The sequence below is a fragment of the Dipodomys merriami genome, unplaced genomic scaffold, assembly GCF_024711535.1.
Source record: "Dipodomys merriami isolate MVZ:Mamm:240054 unplaced genomic scaffold, mDipMer1.0.p SCAF_30, whole genome shotgun sequence".
NCBI classification, from domain to species: domain Eukaryota; kingdom Metazoa; phylum Chordata; class Mammalia; order Rodentia; family Heteromyidae; genus Dipodomys; species Dipodomys merriami.
In genome coordinates, this window is record NW_027204493.1 from 20,380,056 (window position 1) to 20,402,928 (window position 22,873).

Genomic DNA, 22,873 nt, shown 5'->3' on the forward strand with positions numbered 1-22,873 from the left:
ATGCATGCAAAGCAAGTGCTCTACCACTAAGCCACCTTCCCAGCCCCGAAAGTTTACTTTTTTCTTTTACATAGTCTATAGTAATTTCTTGGTTGATCTAAACGTCTCTCGAATCTCCCAGCCATTGGAATTGTGTTTGCTTAAAGCAATGTAATATGCATGTTTATCATAAACTCGGGGCTTTGCAAATTCTAGGTAAGTACTCTACCATGAGTAGAATCTCTACATAGAGAGTCTAATTGCCATAATCTCTACATAGGGATTAGAATTGCCAGTAAAAAAAATTAAAAACTTTAATGTATATAGATGTTAAATGCCAAAAACTATATTATCATTAAGTTACTCTAATGTTCTTTAACCTCAAATAAAAATTATGTTGACTTTTGTCCAATTATTAATTTTTCATTATGAAAACTTGAAATGTTAAAGAATGATCACAGCAGAAATCTGCTAACAACAAAACCTCTTTGGAAAATTATAGATTTGAAAGAACTTGAAAAGAGTTGCAAATAGAGAACAGTATAAAGTATTTCAAATATGGCTTTTAGAAAATATTAAAGAAAAGTTAAATTCTTTGTAGCTCTGAACTTAGCATTATTCTACTTTCTATTATTCTTACTAAGAAAGATTAGAGACAGTAGTTTTGGGTGTTAAGACATAACAAAGGGTAATGTTTGGATTCATGAGAGCAGCAAGAATAAATAAGGGCAAGACAAGTGAAAGTGAGCTGACAAAGGTAGGGAGTTATAAGTCAAGGAAATTATACCACACAGAGCTGTGAAACAAGAAGGCACACGAGGGAGAATAAGGCAAGGGGAACAGAATAAATGTCTTCAATATGGTATATGAGTTTTCTATAAATTCAATCATCTTCACAGTGGTTCTGATACAATTCATCTCCTTTGAAATTATACTTGAGCTTATATGCCAAATCTATTAATTTGACATGTGAGAGGAATCATCCCAATTACATTACTTTCATAAGGATTTATATTGGTCATTCTCTCTCTCTCTCTCTCTCTCTCTCTCTCTCTCTCTCTCTCTCTCTCTCTCTCTCTCTCAAGGCAGATGATTTTTATTAATCTGGTAGTCCTTGATAAGCCAGTACATTTATTTGAGATTTCTTGACAAATAAAAAGATGATGGTTGCTGGGTAATCCCAACAAACTTTGGGATTAGTAACTTGAGGAAAATTCAAAGATGAAAAAGGACACTTGATGTATGAAATGTCACTCTTTTGATTGGCAAGCATGTCATTCCTCTTGAAAGTCCAACTTTTATCTGCTCAAGGGCTAATTCATTGGAGGAGGCAGGCTTCTATGTCAGAACCAACGCAGAACAAAAGGATCCTTTTGTTAAGTTTCTTTAAAGAATTTGCAAGGGGAAGACAGACACTTCTATGTTATGCTGAATCCCTGGCAAAGGGCATCCCAATTCAGCTCCATACTTGGGGTTTCTAAGTGATTTCTAAACATTACTGGGCAAATTATTGTCAATTTATCTGTAGCCTAGACTATAATCTGCTTTTATTGTCAGATACATGTTTTTATTATCAGATACAATGTTTGACACATACCTCTTAATAATTCAATTATATAAATTTCTCTGTCAAGAATCAAGAGAGGGGAATAGAAATCTCCTGTAATCATTCATCATTTATCATTGTTTTTCTGACAACTTAGTTACATATATCAGGTATGTAACATTTTATCCCATCTTCTGACTTTTAAAATATTTCCATTTTCCCTATTGTTTTTGTTTTCTTTGCAGTTTATTATTTAAATCTGAAAATTTCACCTGCAGTTGGCTATCTTTTACTTGGCATTATGATTTGGTTATTTGAACTCACAATTCTTTCTCTACACTAAAAGAACAGCATTTTATAGCAGTTTGAGTGCTTACTGTATTGTAGCTAGCAGGGAAGGAGCTATGCATATGTTACCCAGGACTTGTAGTAGCCATGTGGAAATACTTATCTCCATTTGCTAATAAGAAATGAGTTCCATTAAGTGTTGTGTTTTACAGTAAAATATAGTAATTGGTAGGGCCAGAATTTAAATGCAAGTATCTGGGGTTGCTTTTAGCCATTGGGTTCTCTCCTGACCATAGTTTAAAATGTTTTCCTATGTTCTCCCTCACATCCTGACTTATTTGAACTCATATTAGATATAGATTTTCATTATTAGATCTATGGCTATTCTTTTAGACAAACATTTTTATCTTTTTTTAGGTCTGAGCCTGAGACTCAAACTCCGTACTTGCTACTTTTGCTCATTGGGTAACTCTACCAACTGAGCCATGCCTCAACCCTCATTTTTATCCTTTGATATTTGTTCATATTTCTACTGAATTTTACAATAATGTTGGAGCAGCTACTTAACCAGAACTCTATATTTTAGTAATTACCTTCCCTTAGTTTTCTTTGTAGTTAACCTATTGTTTTTGAGATACTAACTGTACTGTTTACAGATTCTTAGAAAACTTACATATTGAACAATTACACACACACAATCTATTTAACTGCTAATAGTGAGAATGCTTTCTAGTGATTACTGTGTTTCTGTGAATTAAAGAATTTGAAAAGAAGATATCATTAATACTGTCATGAACATATAGAGGAATCTAGGCAGTGTGAGAACCTGATACTGAAAATAGTCTAAAATCTATATTAAAAATAAAACTAGTGACAAAATTATGTAGATAAATAGTATACTTAAATTTGTGTTTTAATGATATACTCCAGCTTTCACTTGTGAAGGACAGATTATAAAGGTCAACCGGATGTGGGGAACCCCAATTGAATAGTTTTCCAGGCAAGAATGACATGGCTTGGACTGGGTTCCTCATAATAGAAACAGAACAAGGGAAGCATGTTTAAGTAATATGTAGCTGGGGGTAGAATGACTATTTCATTTCAGAGGTTTCATTTCCATTCTTATTCCACTAGGGAGTTACCTAGTAGCCCAAGATACTAGTATCCAGTGTACCTAGAATCTGGTACACTCCTGCCCTAGGTGGGGGGGGGCTACACCTACCACATCCCACTATAGGTGGAATTGTGTAAGAAAGCTCCCTCTCTTCATGTTGGCCTTATATTTAATGATACTAATCATAGATTCCAAAGGTCACTGCTATCCCACTGTGAATTCTTGTGCCCATGGCTTATGAGGGAATACAAGACTGAGATTTCAGATTCTGGAGCCAAACTGGGTTTGAATTTGTTTTATCCATTAATTGTCAAAGTGTTGGGGAGCAAATTGCCTACTCATTCTTATCTCTATAAAACAGGCTCAATCCTAGTTTCTGCTTGGTTGGGAGTTGAATTGACATTTATAAAGCTCCTTAGATAGTGCCTGACACCTTGTACTCCAGTGTTAGTTACATTCACTGTTATTCTGATTTTGTAGTGGTTGGGGATCTGTGAGAGATCTTGTCTATATAATTTACTACCAATTAGTTCCATTTTTACAGAATATTCTTTCCTCTAGAGTACGTAGGTCATGAATTGCATACATTTAAATGTTTTTTGGTTAATGAGTAGTAGCCAATGTCCTGTATTAAAAATTGTTACCCATTTAATTAGGAAACTTAGTTGTTACTACTGCCATAAACAGTTCTGCATTAATTCTTAATGAATGTGAGGTCAGGGCATATTCATTTATTAGGTGATATAGAATTGTTGAGAATGTCTAAGAAACTGGCTCATTTGCGTCAGTAATGGGCAGATATGTGATATAATGAATAGTTATGAAACCAAAAGGCACCAGTCACAATTCAACCTAAGACGCAAAGCCACTGTGAGATAGACATTTGCTGTAAGAAATTGACCTATGTGATGATGAAGGAGGCTGAGCACATCTAAGCTCCACAGAGCAAGCAATCACTGAAGTTGAGATTCTGTTTCCAGTTGGTACTTCAGTCTACAGGTAGACTTTCTTCTTCAGGGAATTATCAACTTTGTATTTAAGGTGTATCAACTGATTGAACTAGGATCATTCAGCATGTTTCCGTCACTTAAAGACTTAAAGAGAAACTTCTCTGAAGAGGAAATAAGAATGGCCAAAAGACACATGAAGAATGCTCAACTTCTCTAGCCATAAAAGAAATGCAAATCAAAACAACATTGAGATACCACCTCACCCATCAGAATGGCTATACTCAAGAACTCTAATAACAACAGATGCTGGAGGGGATGTGGACAGAAGGGAACCTTACTGCATTGTTGGTGGGAGTGTAAACTTGTTTAACCATTTTGGAAAGCAGTATGGAGGTTCCTCAAAAGACTCCTCATAGGGCTCCCCTATGACCCAGCAATCCCACTTTTGGGCATTTACCTGAATGATCACAAACAAGACCATACTAAAGCTACCAGCACAACTATGTTTATTGCAACATTATTTACCATAGCTAAGATATGGAACCAACCCAGATGCCCCTCAGTAGATGAATGGATCAAGAAAATGTGGTATATATACACAATGGAATTCTATGCCTCCATCAGAAAGAATGACATTGCCCCATTTGTTAGGAAATGGAAAGACTTGGAAAAAATTATATTAAGTGAAGTAAGCCAGGCCCAAAGAAACATAGGTCCCATGGTTTCTCTTATTTGCAATTACTAGTATATGTCTGAGACAAGCAGAAAAGTTCAAATAAGTTGATGTTAGGTGAAATGAACCCCAAGATAAGTATTCAAATGTTTTTTTTCTTGTGATTGTTTCTAACAAATTTATAAAATTATTTCTTTGTTGCTTTGTGTGTCCCTCCCCCACGGTATAACCCCTGCTTTCATTGTATTTGATTTTGGTATAATTTGTGGAGGGGAAGGGAAAAAACAAATCATTTAAATAGGGATACAGGTGGACCTATTGCAACAATGAGATGTACAAGTCGTTATGTCGAAAAATGAACTTTACAACTTTGGTGGGGAGGGGGGTGAAAGTGGGGGAGATGGGAAGGGATGGGAAGGGGAAATAAAGGAGGAGGCAATGCTTGATAAGAAATGTACTCATTACCTTGCCCATGTAATTGTAATCCCTCTGTGCGGTATTTTCACAATAAAAAAATCAATTAAAAAAAGAAATTTAAAAAATAATAATAATAAACTTAAAAATTTCTGTTTAAGTAATTTTTTTTCAAAACTAATTTTGACTTGGATAAAATATTAAATGCTTGTTGTATGTTTTTGAAGTCTCCACTATTTGTAAAAGAACAAGTGTTTTTATTAAAAAATACTCAGGAGAAATTTTTTTTAACAAGTGTTATTACTACAAGTTAGAAGTTTGAATAGGGACATCTATTTTTAAATTTGTGGAGTATTTTAATTTGTATTCAGATATGCTTTTGATGATAATGGTTGTAATTGAAACATTTCTGTGTCTCTTTTAAAAAATAAATCTCTTTTCTACATTCTTCCCACCTTTCCTAATATAGTAACAAAAACATCTTTTCTCCAATCTACAAAAAAGTTTTGAATAATACTATACTCTTTTTTCCAATTAAAGTAGAACTGTTCATCTCTTGAAAGAAAATGAAATAGGAGCCAATATAAAATGAAAATAAAAATCACCTTGCCAAGAATGATGGAAGGCTATCAAGCAAATGTACAAGGAAGACAGAAACAAGCATTTAAATAATATAAATTGATGTAGCCAGGCTGAAAGGGAAGAGCAAATAGACCCCTGCAGAAAGCAGTGAGGGAGGAGTAAATATATAGGAATCATACAAAATACCTCTGCTAGGCACTTGTTGCTTCCCTACATCTTCTGTCATGGTCTTGGTATACTACCAGTCTTCTTTATTTATTCCATTCACATAACTTTCCTCTAATCATAAGATCTATTCTACTTGTCTTAGAAGACAAATAATATGGGTACATAGTGGCTTTGCCCACCCAGGAGTAAGGAATATATAGAGGCCTGAGGATTATATTAAGCCACGAGGCCAGAGGCCTGGACTTCAGTTTAAGGTCTATTTTTTATTGTCTGTAGGAGACAAAAAAAGTATGCCCATTATAACTCATATGGTAACATGGATGAAGTAATTTCACTGACTGGTAATGAGGGAGACAAGAGATTCCAACAAAGATTTTAAAACCAATTCAAGACCTAACACATGACGAGCTTTCTGTGTATGTTTGTTGAGTGAACTAGTGGATGGATGAATGAATTATTTGATATATGATGCATGTGGAATTAAAGAGGAGCTGGAATAGTTGTTCTAAAATACACTCAACAAAATCCTAAACTTGCAACAAATAGCAAATTTATAAATATCTGCTAAATACAGGAATGAATCATCAAATCAGGAGTAGCTACATGATTTGTGAGATGTAGTGTAAAATAACAATGCTGGAAGAATAAGAAAAAATGCTATAAAAAGATACTTAAATTCAGATAAGACCATCTAACTTATGCTTAACTTTTTTTTCAATTGCATGATGCTGTGAATGCATTTTCATACAGCCATTCTGTTTTCACTTTCAGCAGAGTATTCAGTAAGTTAAATCAGATATTGAATACTTTATTTTAATAGTCTTTGCATCAGATGATTTTTCTAAGAAACAAATATAGGTTCTCATGTTTCAGGTAGGCAAAGCTAAGCTATGAGTTTTGCGAAGTTATATTTACTAAAATGTTAAGTATTTTATTTTTCTTGTAGTCTCTATCTCTGTATATCATCTTGCTATCATTTTTATTTGTTTAGTGTCTTTCTAAAGAAATAAAAAATAAGAATTTTATACAATCTCAGTTTTACCATTTATCTTTATATTTCATAATGCTTATATTTGGTAATGTTAGTTTAAACACAAATATAAGAATATTTGATATTTTGCACATCCATACACATATACATTTTACTTTTACTAAACTAATGGGAACATTTCACAAAAGTAACTCAATAATTCATTCTCTTCTTTTGTTGATTGTATACACTTTACAGCACTGTACCTTACCTTACTGATATATATAGGGAAAAGCTGAAGGGAAAATAAACTACATATCAAGGTTGGTTAATGTGGCAAAGTGATATAAAAATGAAAAAAATATAACAGAGTTCCTTAGTTTTTCATGCTTCTCAGAATAATACTTCCTTCTTTCTGACATCTAAGAAACTTTCTCCAAGGCCTCACTGGCCATCAGCACTCCCATTCATTCCCATTGTATACAAAACATGCTCACTTGTACAAACTATGGATCTCACTGAACTCACATGCATCATGGTTCTTCAAGAATTCTCTGATCATCCCGGTGCTGGTCGCTCACAACTGTAATCCTAGCCACTCAAGAGGCTGAGATCTAAGGATAGTGCCCAGGCAGAAAAGTCTCTGTGAGAGTCTTATCTCCAAAACTTGAAGTGGAGCCGTGGATCAAAGTGATAGAGTAGTAGCCTTGAGTAAAAAAGAGCTCAGGGACAGCACCCAGGCCCTGAGTTCAAGCCCCCAAACCAAAAAGAATTTCTCTATCCATGAGGAATCCTGACCACCAAATGTTCATGGAACAACAATGAACTATTTAGACACATATTTTACCAGCATTTTCCTTGCTCATGAACAGGCTTCAATTACAAAACCCAAGTTGTCAGAACAGTGAGTGAAGATCAGAGATCAGATAATAGACTGGTATAAAGATGTTAAGAGCTGGGAAGGTGGCTCAGTGGTAGAGTGCTTGCCTTGCATGCATGAGGCCCTGGGTTTGATTCCTCAGCACCACATAAGCAGAAAAAGCCAGAAGTGTCACTGTTGTTCAAATGGTAGAGTGCTAGCCTTGAGCTGAAGAGCTGAGGGAAAGTACCCAGGCCCAGAGATCAAGCCCCATGATCAGCAAAAAAAAAAAAAAAAAAAAAAGTAAGATGTTAAATACATAGCCAAATTGAAATCAGGTGCATGCACAATACATGCACATCTCTCTGTCTCTGTCTCTGTCTCTGTCTCTGTCTCTCTCTCTCTTTCTCTTTCTCTCTCTCTCTCGAGTACACACAGACACACATAGCATCACACATATCATGGAATCTTTTACTCAGCCATAAAGTAAAATGAAATGGTGTTATTTTCAGGAAAATGGGAAGATATGGAGATTATCTTGCTGAATGAGATAAATTGAACTCAAAGGCCAAAAACTGCATGTTTTCACTCATTTGTGGAATATAGCTCTAGAAAGATGATGATGATGCTTATCATGGCAATGGGACATGAATATACAAGAGGAACTGGGTAGGAGGAGATCAGTGGGAAGGGGAAGAGGAGGAGGAAAAGTGAGAAGGATATTATATATAAATAAAGGATATTATATATAAATTAATGTGTGTATATGTGCATATGCATATGAATGTAGCATAAGGTAACAACTAAACAATGTTGGAAAAGTATGGAGAAAGGAGAGCAACAAGGAAAACTTTATAAAACCTACATGGTAGCATGAAGAAGAGTGACCAAAAATCCATGGATTCTGTAAAAGGCCCTCTTCTAGGGAAATTTGTTATGAGTCACTTCAAAAGGTTGAGAGAGTCACTTCCCAGCATGAGTGTATTAGGAAACCTGATTATAAATTCAATTGAAATGAACCCAAGGGACATTTGTAATGCATAAAATCCCTAAAAATAAGAATTTTATGTGAATTTTAGACGAGCAGAGAAATTGCATTTATTTTGAGAATATCACCCAGATGCAAAAAATGCTAGAAAAAACTTTTTATACTTCTATTTAACAGACAAGAACAAAACTCTTCTGTTCAACCTTTGGGAATGAGACTCACGTATTAGAAATCTACTATACTAGAGGTCTAGCACAGAAGGCTAACTAGTCTCCATGGTCCTTGAAAGACACAGATCTATGAGGAATCAGGTTAAGGACTAGGTTTGGAGTCTCTAGTCAGACTGATAATGCTTGATAGGAAATGTACTCATTACTTTACTCATGTAACTGTAATCCCTCTATACAGATTTCTTTACAATGAAAATGTATTAAAATATATAATTTTTTCCAATTCTTTCCATTTCCTAACAAATGGGGCAATGTCATTCTTTCTGATGGAGGCAGAGAATTCCTGTGTGTGTGTGTGTGTGTGTGTGTGTGTGTGTGTGTGTGTCACATTTTCTTGATCCATTCATCTACTGAGGGGCATCTGGGTTGATTCCATATCTTAGCTATAGTGAATAATGCTGCGATAAACATAGTTGTGCTGGTAGCCTTAGTATGGCCTTGTTTGTGATCGTTTGGGTAAATGCCAAAAAGTAGGATTGCTGGGTCATAGGGGAGCTCTATGTGGAGTCTTTTGAGGAGCCTCCATACTGCTTTCCAAGTTTACACTCCCACGAACAATGCAGTAAGGTTCCCTTCTGTCCACATCCCCTCCAGCATCTGTTGTTACTAGGGTTCTTGATTATAGCCATTCTAACTGGGGTGAGGTAGAATCTCAATGTTGTTTTGATTTGCATTTCTTTTATGGCTAGAGAGGTTGAGCATTTCTTCTTGTGTCTATTGGCCATTCTTATTTCCTCTTCAGAGAAGTTTCTCTTTAAGTCTTTAGCCCACTTATTTACTGGGCAGTTGTTTCTTTGAGGATTTGTTGTTGGGGGATTTAATTTTTTGAGTTCCAAGTATATTTTAGATATGAGACCCTTGTCCATTGTATGGCTGGTGAAGATCTTTTCGTAATCCACAGGTTTCTATTGATCTTGATAGCTATGTCCTTTGTCATGCAGAAGCTCTGCAGCTTCATGCAATCCCATTTGTCCAACCGTTCTTTGATTTGTTGTGTTTCTGGGTCTCTATTAAGAAAATTTCGGCCTGTGCCAAGGAAACCTAGGGTTTCTCGTATTCCATCCTGTAATGTTTTCAGAGTGTCTGCTTTGACTCCGAGGTCTTTGATCCATTTGGAGTTAATTCTGGTGCAGAGTGATAAATAAAGATCTAGCTTTAGTTTTCTTTTTTTTTAAATTTAATTTAATTTTATTTGTGAACATACTGTACAGAGGAGTTACAATTACATGGGCAGGATAATGTGTACATTTCTTACCAAGCATTGCAGCCTCCTCCTTTGTTTACCCTTCACATCCCTTCCCAGCCTCCCCCCTCCCCCCCAATCCCAATCCTTCTCCTTCCCCCCCTTCCCCCCCCCCCCCGCACCAACTTTGTAAAGCTCGTTTTGGACATGACAACTTGTACTTCTCATTGTTGCAACAGGTCCACCTGTATCCTTAAACAACTGGTTTTTCCCCATCTCCTCCACAAGTTATACTGATATCAAATATAGTGAAAGCAGGGGTTATATTGTGGGGGAGGGACATACAAAGCAACAAAGAGATAATCTTATAAATGCGTTAGAAACACATGCATGAAAGAAAAAAAACATTAAAATACACATCTAAGGGTTGATTTTCCTGACATCACATTATCTGACCTTTTCCACTTGACTCATACATATACTAGATATTACAAATAAGGGAAACCATGGGACCTATGTTTCTTTGGGCCTGGCTTACTTCGCTTAATATAATTTTTTCCAAGTTTTTCCATTTCCTAACAAATGGGGCAATGTCATTCTTTCTGATGGAGGCATAGAATTCAATTGTGTATATATACCACATTTTCTTGATCCATTCATCTACTGAGGGGCATCTGGGTTGGTTCCAGATCTTAGCTATTGTAAATAATGCTGCAATAAACATAGTTGTGCTGGTAGCTTTAGTGTGTTCTTGTTTGTAAACATTTGGGTAAATGCCCAAAAGTGGGATTGCTGGGTCATAGGGGAGTTCTATGTGAAGTCTTTTGAGGAACCTCCATACTGCTTTCCAAAGTGGTTGAACAAGTTTACATTCCCACCAACAATGAAGTAAGGTTCCTTTCTGTCCACATCCCCTCCAGCATCTGTTGTTGTTAGAGTTCTTGATTTTTGCCATTCTAACTGGAGTGAGGTGATATCTCAATGTTGTTTTGATTTGCATTTCTTTTATGGCTAGGGATGTTGAACATTTCTTCATGTGTCTATTGGCCATCCTTCTTTCTTCTTCAGAGAAGTTTCTCTTTAAGTCTTTCGCCCACTTATTTATTGGGCAGTTGTTTCTTTGAGGATTTGTTGTTGGGGGGTTTAATTTTTTGAGTTCCAAGTATATTTTAGATATGAGACCCTTGTCCGTTGTATGGCTAGTAAAGATCTTCTCCCAATCCGTGGGCTTTCTATTGATCTTGCTAGCTATGTCATTTGCCCTGCAGAAGCTCTGCAACTTTATGCAATCCCATTTGTCCAATCTTTCTTTGATTTGTTGTGTTTCCGGGTCTCTATTCAGAAAATTTCGGCCTGAGCCAAGGAGACCTAGGGTTCCTCCTATTCCATCCTGTAATGTTTTCAGAGTGTCTGCTTTGAGTTCAAGGTCTTTGATCCATTTGGAGTTGATTCTGGTGCAGGGTGATATATAAGGATCTAGCTTAAGTTTTCTACATGTAGTTAACCAATTTTGCCAGCACTATTTACTGAAGAGGTTGTCTTCTAGCTTTAGTTTTCTACACGTGAGTAACCAATTTTGCCAGCACCATTTACTGAAGACTTCCATTCTTTTTTTTAGCTTCAGTATCGAAGATTAGATAGCTATATGTCTGTAGGTTCATTTCTGGGTTTTCAATTCCATTCCATTGGTCCTGAGGTCTGTTCTTATGCCAGTACCAAGCTGTAAGCTGTTTTGATTACTATCGCTTTGCAGTAGAGTTTAAAATTTGGTATTGATATTCCTCCAGCACTGTTCTTTCTGTTAAGGATCGTTTTTGCTATTCGGGGTCTTTTCAGAAAGGATAATTTTATGAACTGGGTTTAATTGAGAATTTAAAGAATTATATAATTCCTTAAATACAGAACTGGGAAGAATTGCTTAAGTCGTTAAGGATACCTGGTTAGGAAAAAGGAGGTCCTGAGTTCAAATGTAAATGCTTCCAAAGAATTAGGTTTTCCTACAATGACAATTTAAGACATACATGGAGACAAATCTGATTTTAAATTCTAGCTAAGAGATTTGTTTAATAACAAGATAATTTATTTTAAAGATGTCATGGAAAATATATTTTTGACAAAGCGTATCTTATGCTGCAAGACTCAGAGAAGATTATTTAATAAGAATTAGTTTAAAAAGCAAAGGTATTAGTCACTTTGAGGCTTGTACAAGGCCCTAGGAATCTTATTTTTCAATGTGTGCTCCATAGAGATAGTATAGGACCTCTTGCATGGTACTGATAAGGCTTCAGAGGGAGAGGCCAATTAATTACATTTCCCTTGTAAGTCTTCCTTTTTTATTTTTTGAAATAAGTTTACCTTTTCCCTTTATATTCCCCTTGCAATGTGTCACGGTCTAGCCTATGCCCAGAGAGATTCTTAGCCATGGATCCTGCCATACATAGATAATTAACTGCCTACTTTGAAACAAATGTAACAATTCATTTAACATAGTTTCCAAGGAGTCCCATTCAGCTGGTGTGAAAAATCCCCTTTGTCACAGCATTAGTCATTTCTCTGTTCTTCTCACTGATTTAATTGTACTGAATAGATTTAGTCATACATGCTCTTCACTTTAGTTGTTCGAAGATTTAAATAAGACAAGTGATGGGAATGTGATTGCTCCAATGTAGTTATGGAAGAGTCTGTGTTAGTATTTTGCATTGCTGTGAACAAAATACCTAAGAAAAGAGACTTAAGTGAAGAATGATTTGTTTTGGGTCATGATTTCAAATGTATCTGTCCATCATAGCAGAGTGCAGTTTATATCACTGTGGGAAAAGTAACAGAGTAAAGGGAAGAGAGGCCATAGGAAGAAGCCAAGACAAGATATAGTCCCAAAGACATACTCCAATCACCCATTTTCTCCAGGCTCACTAACTGCTAATAATACCATTATTATATTATGAAGCTACCATGTCATTCATTAGATTGGAGCCTTCATGATCTGTTCCTTTCTGGGAATGCCATTATTGACAAGACTAGAGATGTGTTTTGCTTATCTTCCAGGCTTTTCTTAATCCAATATTGTTGGTAATCCAAATTTAGCCATCATAGCCACCAAAGCTGATTTTAATTCTAGAAGAAGCATTGGTAGTATTTTATGCCCAAGTAAGGATTGTGCAGTTTAAAATATCTCAAAAACAACCAAAAGATCCTACAAATAGAGGAAGGGCCCTTAAATGTGTTCATTTAGAGGTCATTGGTAATAGTTGAAATGACCATGACAGCAGGATTTCAAGGGCCATTATTCTTCTTTAAAGAATTGTGAATAGGATGGATACTGAGGAAGCAGAGCAGAGGGTTGTCAATTTTACACTCACAGAATCTATGAGAAGGAAGGAAAAGAGTATGGTGGCCAGGAGTGCTAGAGAGAGTCAAGTCAACCTTTTCCTGACATTGAAGACCTGAGAATAAGTATGGACAGTAGAGATTGAGGTTGTTGAAGAATTAGAAGGACAAAAGTTCAGGAAAGCAGTGATTCTAGAAGATGGAGAGAAAAGGCAAAGGTAACCTCAAAATTATACGGGGCCATTCCTATGAGCTGGAAAGGAAGATGTACTGGCATTGTGTGAATGTTCTAGCTGATCTTCACATCTGTACAACACTCATCATTATGATCTCCTAGCTAAGGGAACGGAAGCTTAGTGGGCATAACCATATACTTGATAAATTTGGAACCAGAGTTAAACAAGTTTCTTTGATCCTACTTGGTGTGCATGTTACCACTGCTTTGACCCCAAAATTGTTTACTTTTAATCAGTTTTTTACTTATTAAATTGCCATTTCATAGGCTCTGACTTAATAGCATTAGCAAAGATCTTTAAAAAATCAAGTGGGACCTTTATACTGATAAGAAATCTTACTAGAAAACCACACAGTTGACTCTCTATTTTACTAGTGAGATGATGTGGCTTTCAAGGTTTCCGATGGGGGGGGGTGGTGGTGGCACAGAACAAAGCCTAAGTTACATTGCCAAGAACAGGACTGCCTTTACCACCCATCCCAAACACGGATGACAGATACCAAACATCATTTCACATGCTACAGACTCCCCTTTCTGACTTCTGTTAATGCCATCATTTCTGTCACTTGTCACAAAGGCTTGGGACCAATGCTTCATCCTAATATATTTGGTTCATTGAGCTATAGGCTAGTTAACTCATTTCATTCCACTCTATCCTTCACCAAATCTTTTCACCTACTTCATCTGTCATTTATTTTCTCATAATTTTTGGCCTGTCTTTTCTCCCTATTTAAAATATTCTTGTGTCTCTGGTTTCTTTTTAAGCACTAGTTTTTCATCATTGTCTTGGAAGATTTTCATCATCTCCACAGCCAGAATCACTAGGCCCTTTATAGCTGTCTGAAACACTGGTAGCACAGTGTAGATTCATGGATCCTTACAGTGACATCTTGGTGTGAATAATAGATCTCCCTTGTGTGTGTGTGTGTGTGTGTGTGTGTGTGTGTGTGTGTGTGTGTGTGTGTGAAAATACCGGACTGAGGGGTTACAAATACATGGGCAAGGTAATGCATAAATTTTCTTTCTTTTTTTGGGGGAGGTGGGGTCCAGTCGTGGGGCCTGGACTCTGGGCCTGGGCGCTGTTCCTCAGCTCTTCAGCTCAAGGCTAGCGCTCTACCACTTGAGCCACAGCGCCACTTCTGGCTTTTTTCTTTTTGCTTATGTTGTGCTGAGGAATTGAACCCAGGGCCTCAGGCATGCAAGGCAAGCACTCTACCACTGAGCCACCTTCCCAGCCCAGGCTGAGCCGAGCTTTTTTTTTTTTTTTCTTTTTGTTCGGTCATGGGGCTTGAAATCTGGGCCTGGGCACTGTCCTTCAGCTCTTCAGCTCAAGGCAAGCACTCTACCACTTGAGCCACAGTGCCACTCATAAATTTCTTATCAGGCATTGTTGCCTCCTCCTTTTCCCCTTCCTATCCCTTCCAATCTACCCCTTCCCCGTCTCCCCCCAGCCCCTTGCCCTGCACGCCAAAGTTGTAAAGTTCATTTTTCGACATAACGTCTTGTACATCTCATTGTCGCAATGGGTCCATCTGTATCCCTATTTAAACAATTGTTTTTTTCCCCTTCCCCTCCACAAATTATACCGACATCAAATACAGTGAAAACAGGGGTTATACCGTGGGGGAGGGACATACAAAGCAACAAAGAAATAATCTTATAAATGTGTTAGAAACAATAGCATGAAAGAAAAACCATTTGAATACTTATCTTGGGTTCATTTCATTTAACATCAACTTATCTGACCATTTCTGCTTGTCTCAGACATATACTAGTTATTGCAAATAAGGGAAACCATGGGACCTATGTTTCTTTGCGCCTGGCTTACTTCACTTAATATAATTTTTCCAAGTCTTTCCATTTCCTAACAAATGGGACAATGTCATTCTTTCTGATGGAGGCATAGAATTCCATTATGTATATATACTACATTTTCTTGATCCATTCATCTACTGAGGGGCATCTGGGTTGGTTCCATATCTTAGCTATGGTAAATAATGTTGCAATAAACATAGTTGTGCTGGTAGTAGTATGGTCTTTGTGATCATTTGAGTAAATGCCCAAAAGTGGGATTGCTGGGTCATAGGGGAGCTCTATGTGGAGTCTTCTGAGGAACCTCCATACTGCTTTCCAAAGTTCCCCCCTTTTTTATCTCACTTGGTGAATCCAGACTTCCTCCTGATCACCTGTGGTCATGACAGTTTCTCAATACTTGTTTATGAAAATTCATCAAACTTTATAGTTCTAAGTGTTAACAAAGCAGCAAGAGTGACTAGTTTAATACTAGTCAAAGAAGTAAAAAATGGACACGATAAATATCAGAAAGTCAGGTTTTAGAAATTTAGAAAAAGCAATGACAAGAAAAATGGGGGGAGAGAGAGAAAACAGAAAGGCATTTAAGACATTTACTTAATAAACTTTTATTGTTTCTATGGTGCCCAGGTACCATTCTAGGCATTGAATAATTAGACACTGTAACTGCCTCTCCCATTCCAGTAGGAAGAGGGTAGAGGAACAGCAAGCAAATGCATATTTAAAATGGTAGGTTGTGGGAAGTTCTACAAGAAATTAAATCAGGATAAGAACTCAGCGAATAGTGGAGTTAGGAGTTAGGAGGTAGAACAAGGTGTGATCAGTGTGAGTATTCTATGAACAGAGGTCTGAAAGGAAGTAAGGGCTTTCTGTGTGAAGAATGTAACTGAGTATGTGTTTGTGACAAAGCTTAGGCTGGTGTGCTGGATACTTGCTTGGTATGTTGAAGGAATAGCTTTGATGGAGCAGAAGGAGTGAAAAAAAGAGATAGGAAACAGTGAGAATTGGGAGAACCATAGCAATTGGCTTGCAGTAGCAATTGGATATGTCTACTGATGTATAATTCTTATGCACAAATAGCTTTTGACATTTTGGGGTATAGTCCTTGTGGTTAGTGCTCAGACTCATACCAAGTTTCCATAGAGTAGAGGGTTCTTGAATTCTACTTCCCATGAGTTAGCAATGTTGAAGTCATATGTAAGTGAAGTAGGTGATGGCCTACTGCTTGGCACTTCCTTAGATAGATCAGACTTTGTATAGCCACCTGCCTCCAATTAATTAGGAAGTCTAAATTTGGTCTCATTGCTTCATTCTCCAAACCAGCTTTATAGAGCTCTGTCTAATAAAACTACTTTTTCTGACTTGGTGTCACATAGAACTCTGTATAGATAGAAATTCTAAGGAACTGGGATTTCTTGCAAAAACATTGCCTAAGGTGGCAGGTTTTATGCATCAGGCTTTCTTTCTCAAATCATTTTCTCTTGTTTTACTGCTGAATGTCTGAGCCTTGGAACTATGAACATTTGAAGCTGGATAATTCTTTGTTGTGGGGGGAGACTGTATACTAGGGAATGTTTGGAAACATCTTCAATCTCCACATATAAGAGACTAGAAAGGACCCCAATGCCCTAGACATAGCCAAAAGTTAAACGCATTTGCTTCATGTCTCCTAAGTGTCAAAGGTGCTCATGGTAGGAATGAAAATAAAATAAAAAATAAAAATAAATGAAAAAGAGAGCAATAAATGTGTTCTGCTCTCTTGGGAATTTAGAAATAATTTGTGACATTCTATCCCCTTCATTCAAACACTACAGACAGGCTCTTCACTGTATTTTTGTTGTTGTTGTTGTTGTTGGTCATAGGGCTTGAACTCTGGGCCTGGGCGCTGTCCTTGCGCTCTTCAGCTCAAGGCGAGCTACAGTGTCACTTCTGGTTTTCTAGTGGTTTATTGGGCTGGCTTTGAACCGTGATCCTCAGATCTCAGCCTCCTGAGTAGCTAGGATTACAGGCGTGAGTCACTAGTGCCCAGATCACTGTATATTTTTACAGATTTTTTGGATGTTTCCAAAATCGTAGCAGAGAATAACCAATAAATATACTTGAAAATCATTTTTCCCCAAGTGAGAATAACAAGTCATAAAGCACTTGTGCTTCACCACTCTGTGAACAGACAGGTTTCCCCTCCAGTCAAGATAGTAAATGGCTTGTTTACTAAGACAAATGCACGCATAGGATACGGATGCATGTAGGTCAAACCGCTGTCCTTGGTGTGTATTCATCTTCCCGCTGTAGGCATTTCAAAGTGCAGAAAACCTTCCGCTTCTATCTTTTCTTCTCTAGCTTCAAAGCGCATTTGGAGTTACCACATGGGTAGATGGCCTCAGGCTTTTCCAACATGGAAAAGACAAAACTGTTTGCGGATGTGGTCCTTGATTTTTCAAAAGTGAAGTGTTTTTTTCTTCTCCTTTTTACTCACTCATTAAATAAGAGTAGGCCCAGGAGCCTGGGAATTCAGTCATAGGCAATCACTTGGGCATGTGGAACTAGATATGGGAGATGAGGCTGGCTTCAAAGCACAGGTGTGGTATGTCCTTTCCCTTTCATCCTCATACTGGCCTGCTCCTACTTACAAGTTTCTTCCCCAGGGATTTTGTTGTGTTCTGAATGGTGTTTTCCACACATTTACATGATAAACCTTTAAACTATAATACGACTGTCTTTAAAGACAGGGAATTTTAAGGTGCAGTTGAGACTGAATGAGCTCATATACTAAACCCTAAATTCAACAGGACTGAGGAGGAGATGTTAGGAGTACATATGCACAGAGAGAGGCCATGTAAGGTCACAGTGAAAATGTGATCTGCCAGCCAGAAGAGGAACCTTGCCAAATGCCAACACTGCAGGACCTGGATCTTAGACTTGTAGCCTCAAGAAGTATGCAAAAATAAATCTCAGCCTATGGAATTTTGTTAAAGCAGCTGTGGCACAGACATACAGGTCCCTAGCAGATTAATGTATGACTCACCACTGTTTCACTAGGTCTGACTTTACTTAAGCAAGTGTTACCCTTCATTCTGTCCCAAGTTAGGTCTTTCATATTCCAGAAACATTGGTTTCCTCTTGTAGTCTTTATACCACTTCTAGCCACTTGCATTTCTCTAGGATTTATACTTTCTAGCATTTAATCCACTCAAGTATATATTATTGCCTGGAGTTCCCCATAATTTAGAACATAATCTTTTATGCTCTAAAAATTTTAAAGTTAATCTTTTTTGTCTCTCTTCTATCAGTAAATTTTCTAATAATAATAATAATAATAATAATAATAATAATAATAATATACAGTCTCTCCCTTCTTCCTTATTTTCATTTTCTTCCTTTTCTCACAGGGCTGAGGATCTAAACCAGTGTCCAGTTCTTGAGAGTTAGATGCTCTACCTCTAAACTATATCTCCATTCCTTTCTCATGGTGAATTTTGGCTGTAGTTGGAATGGATTCAGAGAATTCTAGAGCATAGATAAAGCATACTTCTGGGTGCATCCTTAATGGTATTCCCAGGGAAAATTTGTACATAGATCAGTGAATGAACTGAGTAGCAAAGATCTTCCCTCAGTGTGGGCAGCCCCTTTCAATAGGTTGAGGGCCTTCTTAGAATGGAAAAAGCAGAGAGGGGAAGCTTACTCTCTCACAACGGCTTAGCCTCTCTTGAGTGGGTACATCAGACTCCTACTTCAGCCTCTGAATATGAGTTTTGCCAACAGCTGACCAGGGTATTTCAGGTCTTTGGTCCAAGACTGGAGATGCTTCATTGATCTCTTCTTTCTCATTCTGAGGTCAACTTCTAGGACTGGGAAGCAACTAGTTTCTCTGGCTCCTGCCTGCAGGTGGTTATTGTGAGACTATGTCGCCTCTGATAATTTGTCAGTTTAATAATTCTGTTCTTATCAAAACAGAACATAGAAAGTGACAAAAAAACTCCTATGCTCCTGGATTGGAAAGATCAACATCATGAAAATGGCAATACTTCCCAAGTCTATCTACAAATTCAATGCAATACCTATCAAAATTCCAACCTCATTCTTCAAGGAAATAGAAGAGGCAATCCAAAAATTCATATGGAACAATAAAAGACCCCGAATAGCAAAAATGCTCCTCAATGGAAAGAACACTGCTGGAGGAATATCAATACCAAATTTCAAACTCTACTATAAAGCCATAGTAATCAAAACAGCTTGGTATTGGCACCAGAAAAGACCTCAGGACCAATGGAATAGAATTGAAAACCCAGAAATGAACCTACAGACCTATAGCCATCTAATCTTTGATAAGGGAGCTAAAAAATAGGATGGAAGAAAGACAGCCTCTTCAGGAAATGGTGCTGGCAAAATTGGTTAACCACTTGTAGAAAACTAAAGCTAAATCCTTATATATCACCCTGTACCAGAATCAACTCTGAATGGATCAAAGACCTCAAAGTCAAAGCAGACACCCTGAAAACATTACAGGAAGGAATAGTAGAAACTCTAGGGCTCCTTGGCACAGGCCAAAATTTCCTTAATAAACACCCAGAAACACAACAAATCAAAGAAAGGTTGGACAAATGGAATTGCATGAAGTTGCAGAGCTTCTGCAAGGCAAAAGACATAGTTAGCAAGATCAATAGAAAGCTCATGGATTGGGAGAAGATCTTCACTAGCCATACAACAGACAATGGTCTCATATCTAAAATATACTTGGAACTCAAAAAATTAAATCCCCCAACAACAAATCCTCAAGGAAACAACTGCCCAATAAACAAGTGGGTGAAAGACTTAAAGAAAAACTTCTCTGAAGAGGAAAGAAGGATGGCCAATAGACACATGAAGAAATGCTCAACCTCCCTAGCCATAAAAGAAATGCAAATCAAAACAACATTGAGATACCACCTCACTCCAGTTAGAATGGCTAAAATCAAGAACTCTAATAACAACAAATGCTGGAGGGGATGTGGACAGAAGGGAACCTTACTGCATTGTTGGTGGGAGTGTAAACTTGTTCAACCACTTTGGAAAGCAGTATGGAGGTTCCTCAAAAGACTCCTCATAGGGCTCCCCTATGACCCAGCAATCCCACTTTTGGGCATTTACCCGAATGATCACAAACAAGACCACACTAAAGCTACCAGCACAACTATGTTTATTGCAGCATTATTTACTATAGCTAAGATATGGAACCAACCCAGATGCCCCTCAGTAGATGAATGGATCAAGAAAATGTGGTATATATACACAATGGAATTCTATGCCTCCATCAGAAAGAATGACATTGCCCCATTTGTTAGGAAATGGAAAGGCTTGGACAAAATTATATTAAGTGATGTAAGCCAGGCCCAAAGAAACATAGGTCCCATGGTTTCCCTTATTTGCAATATCTAGTGTATATCTGAGTCAAGCAGAAAAGGTCAGATAAGGTGATGTTAAGGAAATGAACCCTAAGATATGTATTCAAATGTTTTTTCTTCCATGGGATTGTTTCTAACACATTTATAAGATTATTTCTTTGTTGCTTTGTATGTCCCTCCCCCACAGTATAGCCCCTGCTTTCACTGTATTTGATGTCAGTATAATTTGTGGAGGGGAAGGGGAAAAACAAATCGTTTCAATAGGGATACAGGTGAACCCATTGCAACAATGAGATGTACAAGTCCTTATGTTGAAAACCAACTTTACAACTTTGGTGTGGGTGGGGGGGGGGAGGATTGGGTAGGGGGTGGGGAGAGGATGGGAAGGGATGGGAAGGGTAAACAAAGGAGGAGGCTACAATGCTTGATAAGAAATGTACTCATTATCTTGCCCATGTAATTGTAACCCCTCTGTACAGTATTATCACAATAAAAAAAATCTGACAAAAAAGAATCTTTCCTTACAAAAAAAATAGTTCTGTTCTTATAAATTAAATCTATCCTGTTGTTTCTCTTTCTCTAGAAAACCCCAATGAATGCACATTTAAAGAAATTTCAGACTTCTGTATGAATCATGTCCCTTTTATACCAGGTGATTTTAGGATTGGTATACTGAGGCCCAGAGATGGCAGCGATGGAGTTATAGAGTTTGGGCATTGACCTATAGATTGATATGGCCCTTCTGTGTGTCTGTCTTATGATACTTGGTCACCTGCAGTGTTGTATATTTACTGGGCCTGTATTTCCAGAAAACATCAACAATTAAAAAAATCCAGGAAACGTGAAAGAATGCAGTCATAATATCTGAATGTGTGTGTGTGTGTGTGTGTGTGTGTGTGTGTGAGAGAGAGAGAGAGAGAGAGAGAGAGAGAGAGAGAGAGAGTTGAGGGGATGGGCGAGTTGGGAGAGATGAATAAAATGATAAAAAGAGTGACATTGATCATGATGCATTATAATAATAAACTGACATGTTGAATTTGTACAGCTACTTAAAGTTAATGATAATAATACTCCTCCCCATTCTGTGTAGTGTGTGCTTTTGGGAACTTGCTTACTGCAAAAATCTACCATGACCCATATGATTTGCGTAAAATTTGGGATGATCTCATTTGAACCTGAGTTGAGACCATACATAAATACTCCAAATTCTCGTTTTTTTATTCATAGATGTTTAGCTGACTTGTTTGTCTCCACTGTATTTATCTGGACAAAATGTCAGCTAGGGTATCATCATCAAGCTTTGAATAGACTTCTAGCTCTACTCAGCCTTCAAAAAGAAGGAAATCTAACTACCTGAAATAGCATGAATGAAACCGGAGAATATCATGTCAAGTAGATTAAGCCAGGCTCAGAAAGGCAAATATCTCCCTTATATTTGGAATCTGAAAAACACCAATTTAACAGGAGCAGAGTAGAAAATGGTAGTTTCCAGGGCTATATGTGGGTCAGGCTACATCTGGATTGAGAGAGCATCAATCACAGGGTATAAAATTTCAGACAAGAGGAACAAATTCCTTTAGGAATATTGTAGGATATAATAATTCTAGTTAATTACCATGCAACATATTAAAAATTGCAAAGAGTAGACTTTAAACATTCTTACCACAGAAAACAGTGAGTATGGAAAGCAATGTGTATGAGAATTAATTTAATTTACCCATTTCACAGTGGATATATCATATCGGTTCCTCAATTCTATAATTTTTATTCATCAACGGAATAAATGTAAACGTTTTCTCCACCATGGAATTGGTTGTTTCCAGATGACCAAATGTTTCAGGTGATCCATGTCTCATAATCCAACAACTAATCTTTGCTTTTTCCTTTAATTTCTTTTTTAAAATTTTTATTGTGTTGCTTTACAACGTCAGTGCGGGGGGGGGGAAGGGGGGGAAGGAGAAGGATTGGGATTGGGGGGGAGGGGGGAGGCTGGGAAGGGATGTGAAGGGTAAACAAAGGAGGAGGCTGCAATGCTTGGTAAGAAATGTACGCATTTGGGTAAATGCCCAAAAGTGGGATTGCTGGATCATAGGGGAGATCTATGTGAAGTCTTTTGAGGAACCTCCATACTGCTTTCCAAAGTGGTTGAACAAGTTTACATTCCCACCAACAAT